This window comes from Protopterus annectens, chromosome 6.part1 (genome assembly GCF_019279795.1).
Source record: "Protopterus annectens isolate FY-2018-M chromosome 6.part1, PAN1.0, whole genome shotgun sequence".
Taxonomy (NCBI): domain Eukaryota; kingdom Metazoa; phylum Chordata; order Ceratodontiformes; family Protopteridae; genus Protopterus; species Protopterus annectens.
In genome coordinates this window covers 288,019,858-288,032,015 of record NC_056738.1, presented here as the reverse complement: position 1 = coordinate 288,032,015, position 12,158 = coordinate 288,019,858, and positions in this window count along the sequence as shown.

Genomic DNA, 12,158 nt, shown 5'->3' with positions numbered 1-12,158 from the left:
GACCATTGACATTTGGAAACCGTATCACCCACAGCATACTGTCAAACCATGTCATATTTCATGCTAACCATGTTCACAAATGTACACCTGCAACTCTGTTCTGCAAACATCACACATGTAGTGTCCACACCCCAACACATGCAGGCACAGGTACACACAACAGCCATGTGGTACATGTGCAGACAGTACACTTTGGGAATTAACACTGGTGTATACAAAACTACAATGACAATCATAGTTAATGCATCATGCATGCTCAAATATACCCACAACGATATCATTACACTGTACTGTTAACAACATTATATTAGTACTACAGTACTATGTAGTCACCCTGTGCATCAGCACCATGCTGTCCTATTCCTGCATCAATGTTACAGATGGCAGGAGGTGGCACAGTTTCATCATATGCACAGGGTGTGTACTTGGTTTGCCAGAGTTTGCCATTGACCCATCCGATCAATATGTATGTGCATGTGTGTTAGTGAGGGACAACAGTACAACATGGGACAATGTTGATGCGATGTGTGTGTGTATGTGTTAGCCCTAGGTGTTAACATTATGTGTGTGTGTATGCATGCACACAGTTCCACCACATGGCTGCCAAATACGGGTGTTTGTGGACAGCCACAGACTGTACCTGCCAGGTCATACAGATCACTGTCTCTGGCCATGGACACAGTACCTGTGCCTGGCAGGGGTGCTACGGACAGTATCAGGTACTAAGCCAGAATGGGTACTGTCATCAGAAGCAGTGGGTTGTTGACTGGACACATGTCCCTGCTGGGACTGTCCAGAGCCACGTGCATGTGGTCTTCTAGGACGTTCTAATGACAGCACAGACCCAGCATTGCTGGGGCTGGTACTGGCACTATGGGAGTGGCTGTGGGTTTGTTGCCGTCCACGATGACTGCCAGCTGATGATGTTGGTGGCATACATCCATGTCGATGCCTCAACCGTCCTGTGCTGTCCTGGCTCCTAGACATGTAGTTGTAGAAGAGATCTAATGTGTCCCCCCAACGTCTATCAATGACCTCACTGATATTACAGATGGCAGCCGCAACGTCACGCATAGTGTCATTCATAGCGGTGCAATGTTCTCTAAGCTCCCTCAGACCCTGTCTGGTGTACCGTTCCATATGTGCCTGTGCCTGCATTACAGCCCGGAACATAGCTGAGGTTGAAAGACCTCTGTGGGCACGTCTGACAGGGGCAGTACGACCACGGATGCTCCCACGAGAACCCCTGGACATCTGCCTGTGTGGTACCATGTCAGGAATCTGGCCATGGCTGCTGTGAGGGGATGCATGTGCCAATGATACCACACTACCCTGGTCAATGCCCACTGTATGCTGTCCCTCAGCTAAGGACATTGGTGACAATGGATGTATCGGCAGGATGACTGTGCGCATTGATGGGGTTGACTGCTGTGTAGTGTCGATTGGCTGACCAACGACAGACTCTGTCACACCTCCCTGTGCCATTACACATGTATCATCATGTTAGAGAAAAATACTTTAAAAAGACCAAAAGCATAAGGTTCAGTTCAGGTAACTTTATTCTTGCGCAAGGAGACAAAAAATGCAGTTACAGAGTTTGTCTGGCTAAATCAGGAAGTGTCACAGTTATTATACCTTTCTTTCAAGACATTGCCCACTACGACTGATGTAGCAGATCACCAGTTCACAATTCTGTTATTTTATAGATATTTCCCGTACTTCTAGCTGACTCTTCAAAGTTTTAAAAAAGATTTTTCAGTAAACAGGATGGCCTTGATGACCACTGGTCAATTATAACTTTCTTACTATGTGATGTTACAAGTCTAGGTACTATGGCTAATTTAAGCACAATGCAAGTACAGATTTCTGAAGCAGTTTATTGTTCTTTATATCTAACTATCTTGCAGCTTGTGCACTTTTTCATCAACTCAAACAGAGCTTATTGTCTATAATGAATGGATCTATAGAAATTATTATTATTCTCCTTTTAATTTCCTGACCTAGCAGAAAATCACCTGCTTTCCAGTACATTTCCAAGGCATAAAGATGCATTTTGCTGTGCTAGCAAACTAGGTCAGAGTGCATCTTGCAGTGTCAGAAAGCATAATTTCAGAAAAGCACATTTGCAGTCTCAAATAAAACTAATGCTGCATATAGAATAAAAATGTGTTAAATCTTCCCTTATTAAAATAAGCATTGCACACATATGTTAATACATATTTTTCTAACATTTCCCTCTGTTAATACTTTTTATTCTATTTCAGAAGCATAAACAGTTTGTTTTCTTCTCCTAACCTCTTCCATTGAGGATTTGCAGCTAAGAGAGTCATTCAGTTTAAACTTATGAAAGTGTTTCCTTTTTCAATAGTTCTTCAATTTCAGTACTTTGATACAAAGTCTCAGAAACTGACATGTCTATAAAATCTTTGATTAATTTTTTCATGCAGGGAATTCCACAGCAAATGCATGCTACTAACAATAGTAATCTCACACAAATGGCAATTAGGATGTTCATTAGGATGGAACCCCACCCCCCAAACAAATTCTGGAAAAAGTCCATCAGTGGGTTTGGGCCTGGCCTGGTCATGTCTGACACTTGTTGGATCACTTCCAAATGGTCATTAATTTCATGCTTATTGTCGGGAATGAACGAACAGCACTCATCTTTGATTAAAGCGCACGTACCACCTCTCGCCGCTAGGGTGAAGTCAAGAGCCATGTGGTTTTGAAGCACCACAGTTCTCATTGCATTCAGTTCATCAGTCATTAATTCAAGAGCAGAAAAAGTTGCATTGCTCATGACCTCGAGAAGTTTGGATAGCTTTCTCAGTTCCCAAATTGATTTAACTGCACCATATGCAGGGGCTATGCCAGCCCAGGATATGATAGCGTCACACAAGTCCATGTGTGCTAGTTTACTTTTGTCTTTCACGGAGTTATGGTTCCTCCAGCCTGCTATGATCTGTCCCACTGGATTCTCAGGTTTCTTGATTGGATTTTCAGGTTTCTTCGTGACATCTCTGACAATTCGAATTCTCCCATGAGGCAAAGCTGTAGTGTGTTGTATGGCCGGGACCAGGTAACCCAAAAAACAACTGCCGGACCAATTCTCAGGCAACCATTTGTATGCCTTTTTCCAACATATGAAATAACAATTTTCTACCTTAGTATTGATATACACCTTCCCTGCATGAAACATTTTCTTATCTATAATAGTCAGTTGCTTTAAAAGAATAGGATTATGTTGTATATCACTGACAGTTTTATGTAAGGACTCAAAGCATGATTCATAATCTGCATCACAAATTGTTTCTGTATTTTTAGCATTTTTGTTTAATATAACATTTATAAGAGATAGTAACATTACATCTACTCCAACCTACTTGAATGGTATCGTTCTTAAAAAGCATATGATTCCTGTTTGTGTAACAGGCAGAAATAATGCAATTTTGTCTCTAGATTTTACAGGTGTAGTCTCGAAAATCAAGTTTTCCCAGGTCTCATTGACCCCTAGGAGGACAGCAGCCATCAATAATCCCCCGTATGCTGTTGGTATAGCTGTACAAATCCAACAATTTGAAATATTAAAAGTCTCAGCATACACATATTTAATTGCTTGTTAAGTGTTAAAGTTCGGATGCCAGTCTATGAATGTTGAATCATGTTTATTCAGTCTAGCTGGTGTGGCTGAAGAAAAGAAAGGCCACAGCAAAAACAGCATTGTCACTAATGCAGTTATTAAGATGATTATGCAACATTGCTGAATATACTGCTGAAATCGTTCAGTATTCCTATTGTCTCTAGGTCTTGTCGTCATTTTATTGCTGCTGTGTGTTAGCAAGAGTTTTATCAAGTTCAAAGTCTTTGACTAGTTTACAGTGTGTCAAATGAATCCAAGATGATCGTTCCGCAATCTTGACTGCTGTGGGCGTGCTCAGCAGTACTTGATACGGACCTTCCCACTTTGGTGTCGTCCAATTCTTCTTTTTGATTGTCTTCACCCAGACCCAAGTGCCTGGGGCCACTACTACTTCGGAGGTGTTAGTTTGGTTTTTATCTGAAACAGAATTAAACTGTAAAAGATGTTTGTTATTTAGCATATTCCTCATGTAGTCTGCAAGTGTCCAATCTGCTTCCTGGTCTGCAGGCATGAGAGGTTTCCACTGAGGTATATAATAAGCTCTTCCGAAAATCTTTTCGAAAGGTGTCAGTCCTTTTGCATTCGGAACAGTTCTCATGCTCAACAGTGCCAGGGGCAAACAGTACACCCAATTCTTCTATGTTTCTGTTATAAGTTTCCTAAGTTTATTCTTTAAAACTCCATTGTGCCTTTCTACCAACCCTGCAGATTGAGGGTGATATGCACAGTGATGTTTCAAAGAAATCCCAAAATACTGACTTAGCTTTTGTATAGTTTGGTTAACGAAATGTGTACCATTGTCACTGTAGATCCTTTCCGGTATGCCAAATCTAGGAATAATCTCTTTAACTAGGGTCTTTGCAACAGTGGCTGCATCTGGTTTACTAGTCGGAAAGGCCTCCACCCATTTAGAGAACATATCCACAATGACAAGGCAGTACTTTTTGTTTTCACATTTGTTCAATTCTATGAAATCCATACAGATGGTATGAAACGGATACGGTGGTGTAGGGAAACTCCCTTGTTTGGGCTTTAATGCCCCTTGTGCATGATGTTTATTACAAGTGTGACATGACAGGCAAATTTTTTTAGTGTAGTTTGAAAACCCATACGTAGCGAACACCTGATTCACTAACTGTACCATCCCCCCTGTTGAGACATGGCTCTGCCCATGGCTCAACAAAGCTGCATATCTAAATAAATTAGATGGTAATATTGGTTTTCCCTCTTTGGAGATGTACAGCCCTTTCTTGAGAATTGCTCCTCGTCTTTTCCATTTTTGTTTTTCAGCCTGTGTAGTAAGTGTCTGCATTGTTTTCAACATTTCTAAGTCTAAAATCTCAGAAGGTTGTAATTTCTCGTTCAAAAGAAATGCTTCTGAGGCTGCTTGCTTTGCAGCTGTGTCAGCTCTCAAATTGCCTTTTGAAATCCTATCTTGTTGTTTTGTATGAGCTATGCATTTACAAATAGCTACTTTCTGAGGCAACTGAATAGAATCTAACAAATTTAAAATAAACTGTGCATGGTTAATCGGTTTGCCAGTAGATGTCACCATTCCTCGATTCTTCCACTGTTGTGCAAAAACATGTACAGTAGAAAAAGCATACTGGCTGTCTGTAAAAATGTTTACATTTTTACCCTTTGCTAAGGTACATGCCCATGTCAAGGCAATCAACTCTGCTGCTTGTGCAGATAAGTTATGTGGTAGAGATTTCACTTCTACAATCTCAGTGTCAGAAACTACTGCATAACCTGTTAGGTTCTGTCCTGTAGGACTCCTTTTGCATGAGCCATCCACGTAATATGTCACCTCGGCATTATTCAAGGGAACATCAGTGAGATCTTTTCTAGGCAGTGTCTTTTGCTCAATTACCTGCAGGCAGTTATGGGGTGTGCCATCCACAGGAGTTGGGAGCAAGGTAAACAGATTCAAAGTAGTACATCATTCAATTGTCATGTGAGGTTGGCTCAGCAATATAGTCATACAAGAAAGATGCCTAGCAGGGGAAATATATGCTATTTTTTCTTGCAGTAAAATGATTGTGACTGCATGAGGCACTCTCAATGTGAGAGGGTGGAATAACACTACTGAGGCCGAAGCCTGCACTGCCATTGCAGCTGCAACTACTGCTTGTACACAGTGGGGTAGAGACCTCGCCACTGGGTCCAGTTATGATGAATAGTAAGCAATGGGGCATTGCTTGTCCCCATGCTGTTGAGTCAATACTGATGTCATATAACCTTGCTTGCAATCTACAGTTTGGAAAAAACGTTTGTGATAATTTGGTAATCCTAAAACTAATGATGATGCTATTAATTGTTTTAGCTTGCAGAAAGTTAATTCTGCTTCTGGTGTCCACTGTATTAAATCTTGTGCTGCCATAGGCTTCTTAAAAATCAGGTCGGTTAAAGGTGCAGATTCCAAAGCATAGTTTGGGATCCAGCTCCGACAGAAATTAGTCATACCCAGGAAGGACATCATTTCCTTCTTGGTTGTGGGTTTTGGTGCTTGTAAAATCGCTACTTTTCTGTCCTCATCTAGTGTTCTGCCATCTTTGGATATTAGATATCCAAGGTATTTCACTTGTTTTCTCCAAAGCTGCAATTTATTTTTGCTTACTTTGTGTCCTTCTACTGCTAAGAATTTTAATAATGCTATAGTATCTTCCTTACAATCTTGCTGGGTAGGGGCAGCCAGCAGGATGTCATCAACATAAAGTAAAATTTGACTACCTTTCGGTGGAATAAATTTCACTAGATCACTTGCCATTTCTTGTGAGAATATTGTTGGACTTTCACTATAACCCTGTGGTAGTCGCGTATATGTATACTGTTTCCCCAGAAATGTAAATGCAAACCAATACTGACTGTCAGGGTGTATCGGTATTGAAAAGAACATATTGCTGATATCTACCACAGAAAAATACTTCTGTTGAGGTTTTAAATCATTCAACAAGGTATGTGGATCTGGTACCATAGGTGCTCTTGGTATTACTGCATCATTTACAGCTTGTAAATCTTGGACCATATGCCATTCTCCATTTGCTTTTCTAACTGGGAATAAGGGTGTGTTACATGGTGAATCGGGGGATTCCACCAGTATTCCCCTCTTAAGCAAAGCTGCTATGATAGGTTTAATACCTGCCTCTGCATCTTTTCTCAAGGGGTACTGTCTCTTTTGTGGTCTAAATGCTGACTTTGGCGTAATAGTAACTGGTCCTGCTGTGCGAATAAGTCCTACGTCTGATTTTCCTGTTGACCAGAGAGTTTCTGGTATGTCTAACAAAGCTTTTTCTTCCTCTTCTAATAAGAGGGTTTCTCAGCTGTCTTTGCTGGACTGCAAGTGTACAGCTGGATGTGTTTGTGTTATCCAGTTCAGTTTCTGTCTTTGTATTCCCTGTTCTGACAGTTCTGATTCTGTCTGTTTTTCCCATTTTGTGACTTTTTCTCCTAGGTCTATCCATTTTAAATCTTCTTCTTTAGTTAAACTAACATGCGGTATTAGATTTGATTTATAAAGTGAAAAGAACTCCTGGCGTAATGAACAGCTAACTACACTGTTCTCTTTCATGTCCCAGTACAAATTACAGAGTACTAATCTGTTTGCATGATTTTTAAACAGTTCTTGTTCGTATTCTTTGTCAGGTCCTGGTGTATTACAATAATACAGAGTACAGTGCAATAGGTGTTGTATGTCAATGCAAAGGGAGGGGAACTTACTGATAGCTACATTCATTAACTCTTCAGTTACTGCTCCAGGGCCAGTTGTAACTAAGTCCTGGCTGTACCAGTGAAATGCCTCACCTTCCGTTTGCACTGCAAAAGTATTGCTCTGTCGCTGTGCTTCCATACCCTGCATGGTTGGAACTACTGCTATGCCTAATAGTTGCATAAGATCTCTGCCCAAAAGGTTCACTGGGCATTTTGCAGAAACAACAGTTTTGCTTTTCTGGGTTAATCCTGAAACAGGATCTGTTATTGTAATGTTATGGGAGAGAGGCTCCTGATACAGCTGTCCATTAGCTGCTTTTAGAAGTATAAAGTCATGTGATTCTGAATTTTCTGGTAGTTTGGAGGGGTGTACCAGGGTCCGTGATGCCCCTGAATCACACAAGAATTTGACTTTCCTCCCTTCTGCCAGGAGTGTCACTTCTGGTTTTGTGTCAGCCAAATAGAAGCTCAGTAAGGCTAGGTCTAATATTTCATTTTCTTCACTATCGGTAGCTTCCTGCACTTCCTCTATTGTCATATTCTCGGTTCCTTCTATCACATTGTCATTTGTCTTTTCTCTATTATTCCTATCTAGTCATTCCTGACTTTCATATAGTCAGTCCTCACCCTCATCGTTTTTGTCTTCCACTGCTGCTTTCTTATTTTTCCTGCAATCCCTTGCCATGTGTCCTTTTTTCCCGCATTTGAAGCACTCACCTTTTTTCTTTCTCCCTTCAAAGTCTTCTGATCGCTGATCAAATTGTTTATTTCCCTGGGCATTCTTTTTGCCCTTTTGTCCAGACTGTACTAAATAAACTTCTCCATCTTCTACAGCAAATACATGGGCTTTCTTTTTCTTTTTGTTGTTAAAATGCCTCTCAGCATGTCTAGCATATTCAAGCAGTAATTGTAATCTGCTTGTACGATAGTCTACCATGTGTTTAGTAATAAAACTACTTATGGGTGCAATACTGCCTTTCAAAAATGCATTCTTTAACTGTTGTTCATATGGGGGAATCTTGTGTCTGATCTTCAGGCACTTGCATTCCACAATGATTGTTAAAGCATTCCAATAATCTGGAAAAATATCTATCAACAGTTTCACTTTCTTGTTGGATGCATTGATTAATGCAAGTCCAGTCTGCCCTAGGCTTCCATTTCTCAGAAATTCTGTCTGTCAGACCTTTCACTCTGTTGTCTAATTCTGCGCTGCTATGTGGGAGGGGTCTAAGTGCAGCATCACAGGGATGCCAGTTGCCAATGATCATGTGCCAATCTGGACCTACTATTTGTCTGACTACTTTTTCTACTTCTTCTCCATTTAAGTGATAACTTAACCTCATGCCCTGTAAGTCTTCTAAGAACTTTCTAAAATTAACTTTTGGATGGGGGATTCCCTCTGTGGCTTTCCGGACGTCTTCCGGTGTCCACAATCTGTATACTAAGAGAGTTGGGTGCTGCCCTTCTTGTCCTACCTGAGGATTTGGTACTTCTATGAGTGGGCATATTTCTTCTTCACTCATAGCCCGTGAATTTCCATTCATTTGATATAATTCAATATCCCCTTTTAAATTACATGTTCGAGACCTAGTCTCGATAGGATCTCTAACAAACGGTAGTGGTTTTAAAGGAACAACTGGATATCGTGGAGGTGGGTCAGTTTGTTCTTTTGCTTCATATTCCGGTAAGGGAACTGGTAAGGGAACCGAAACCAGAGTGGGCGGAGGGGCTGATGCTATAACCAAGTTATTAGCCTCTTTGTCTAGAAACATTGCTTTTGAATTTTTATTCTTTTGTTCTCTTCGGTTTGCTTCCTCATTCCACCTGTGTGCCTAAGGAACTCCTAGTTTACGCTGCTTTTAACCCGACCTTTAGAATCAGTTTTTAACTGTCTAATAAGTTTGATAAGCGAGGATCTTTCTAGTTTCCTGTCAAATTCATATTTATTAACCCATTTAGTATAATATTTAATGTTGTCGGCGTGCTGTGATTGCATATATTTTGCGTCTTCGGTTAACGGTGGGCTTTGGGGTCTTTTTGTTTTTGTGCACGTATTACCCATTTTGTTCTAACCTTTTTTAAATGTTACATAACCCTTTTGTTTTTTATGTGGTACCACTAAGTGTTTACAGTCTCTTCAGACTACCTGCCTACTTATTCTGTTTCCCTGATCTATGACAAGATAGCAATATTTCTGTCCCTGAATTCTAAAAATTATTACAGAACAAATACAATCAAGTCCCTGATCTAAAACAGAAAAAAGTAGATTCACCTTACCTGAGCCTCAGCGATTGGTCACTCACTGTTCAAATTGGACCCGCCTTCAGTCGTAGATCAGAAAAGTGCTGGCCTCTTTTGCACGACAATTCAGTCAGAGGTCTTTCAATGAAGAAGATCCGGTGTGGTATCTTCCCTGCGCAGTTTCATGCTACCTGGCCCATCTGATCCCAGGCTAAACGAGGGTTTTCGGCTCCCGAAGGACCAAAAAAATGTTAGAGAAAAATACTTTAAAAAGACCAAAAGCATAAGGTTCAGTTCAGGTAACTTTATTCTTGCACAAGGAAACACAAAATGCAGTTACAGAGTTTGTCTGGCTAAATCAGGAAGTGTCACAGTTATTATACCTTTCTTTCAAGACATTGCCCACTACGACTGACGTAGCAGATCAGTTCACAATTCTGTTATTTTATAGATATTTCACATACTTCTAGCTGACTCTTCAAAGTTTTAAAAAAGATTTTTCAGTAAACAGGATGGCCTTGATGACCACTGGTCAATTATAACTTTCTTACTATGTGATGTTACAAGTCTAGGTACTATGGCTAATTTAAGCACAATGCAAGTACAGATTTCTGAAGCAGTTTATTGTTCTTTATATCTAACTATCTTGCAGCTTGTGCACTTTTTCATCAACTCGAACAGAGCTTATTGTCTATAATGAATGGATCTACAGAAATTATTATTATTCTCCTTTTAATTTCCTGACCTAGCAGAAAATCACCTGCTTTCCAGTACATTTCCAAGGTATAAACATGTATTTTGCTGTGCTAGCAAACTAGGTCAGAGTGCATCTTGCAGTGTCAGAAAGTATAATTTCAGAAAAGCACATTTGCAGTCTCAAATAAAACTAATGCTGCATATAGAATAAAAATGTGTTAAATCTTCCCTTATTAAAATAAGCATTACACACATATGTTAATACATATTTTTCTAACACATCATTATCACTATCCCCAGCAGTGGCTTCAGGTTCCCTGCTGCACTCCACCAGAGCAACATCAGAACCTGTGAGAGGAAGATAGGAAATACAGTTTACAAATGTGTACACAATGTTAGCACACATGCACACATGCACACAGGCGCACAAGCACGCATGCACACATGCACACAGGCGCACATGCACACATGCACACAGGCACACAGGCACACAGGCACACTCCTCAGTACAGCAGATACAAACACAGACACACCTGCAATCCAACATATGCACAATACTGTTTGAAGGTTAGTGACAGTATCACAAGGAAAAACATCACTGCACACGTGTCATCATGCAGATTATGTGTTGCACAGGAACATGCAGTGCAAGTGTAGACAGCCTTTGTTAATAATAGTATACGTGTACTTGATGCTTGTGTGTAGTTGTTCAGTGATTGTCTCCGCCCTGGGACACAATGTGTACAAGGACATAACAATGTTGTGCAAGTGTTACAAGCTGTGGGTGCATATATTTGCACACACACACACACACACACACACACACACACACACACACACACACACACACACACACAAAACACATGACGGTGCTATGCAATAACTGCTATGTGTACTTTTGTGGTCAGTGGAACTGGATGTGGTGTAGTAACGCGAGCCATGATCAACATGCTTCTTGTAGTCAGTCAACAATAATAATGTGTGCCAGACAGGCAGCTAGCATGCTGTACCTGAAGTGCAGTAACATGACTACATCCACAATTACACAGCCACTTGTTACATAGGTGTGTAAGGTGGCCAATAATGAGCATTGCCTAACATGAATGTATTATTTGTTCAAGACTGTTGCACAAAGCCATGGTAGGCCTCTACCCCTCAGGTATATTATGTGTGTTGCATAGAGGATAAGTGGGATACTGAAGGGTGGCCATACAGCAGGTGTCATAATTGGACATGTGTAGCAGGCTAAGGTGTAGTGTCTATGCCAAACATGTGTGTGTTGTGTACATGTGTATCAGGTATGCCTATACAATGTCCAGTACTGTGTTGCCACACATGTGTGTCATGCTCTGTGTATTGCATGTGAGTGAGGCAGCTACTGAGAATAATGGGATATGCATAGTCTCACAGCAAACATGCACAGCATGCATTATGCGTAGGTGTTACATGTGCACACACTACACCTCCATATGACATGCACATGTCATTAGCAATAGTATTGTTATTACACACTCACCAGCATGGATTGGCTGCCTTGCTGTCACTCCAGAGGGACCTGCAAAAATATGACAGTGATTGCCAGTGGCCACAACTGTGCCATTGATACTGTGAGTATGATAAAGTACAGTAGTATAACAGGTGGCTTTCACAGGTGTACAGATTATGCTCAGAATATCAATCTTGCAGAAGAATAGGCAGGTTAACAGCTACACACACAGTACATATCTCACACACGCATAAACTACCAGTACAGAGAACAGTCAACTACGGATATGGCATGTTACCTGCACACTCCATTTCAACATGCTGGGTGGCTCCGGCCTCCATGATGACACATGTTTGTGGATGTTGTTGTTGTTGTTGGCCTGGA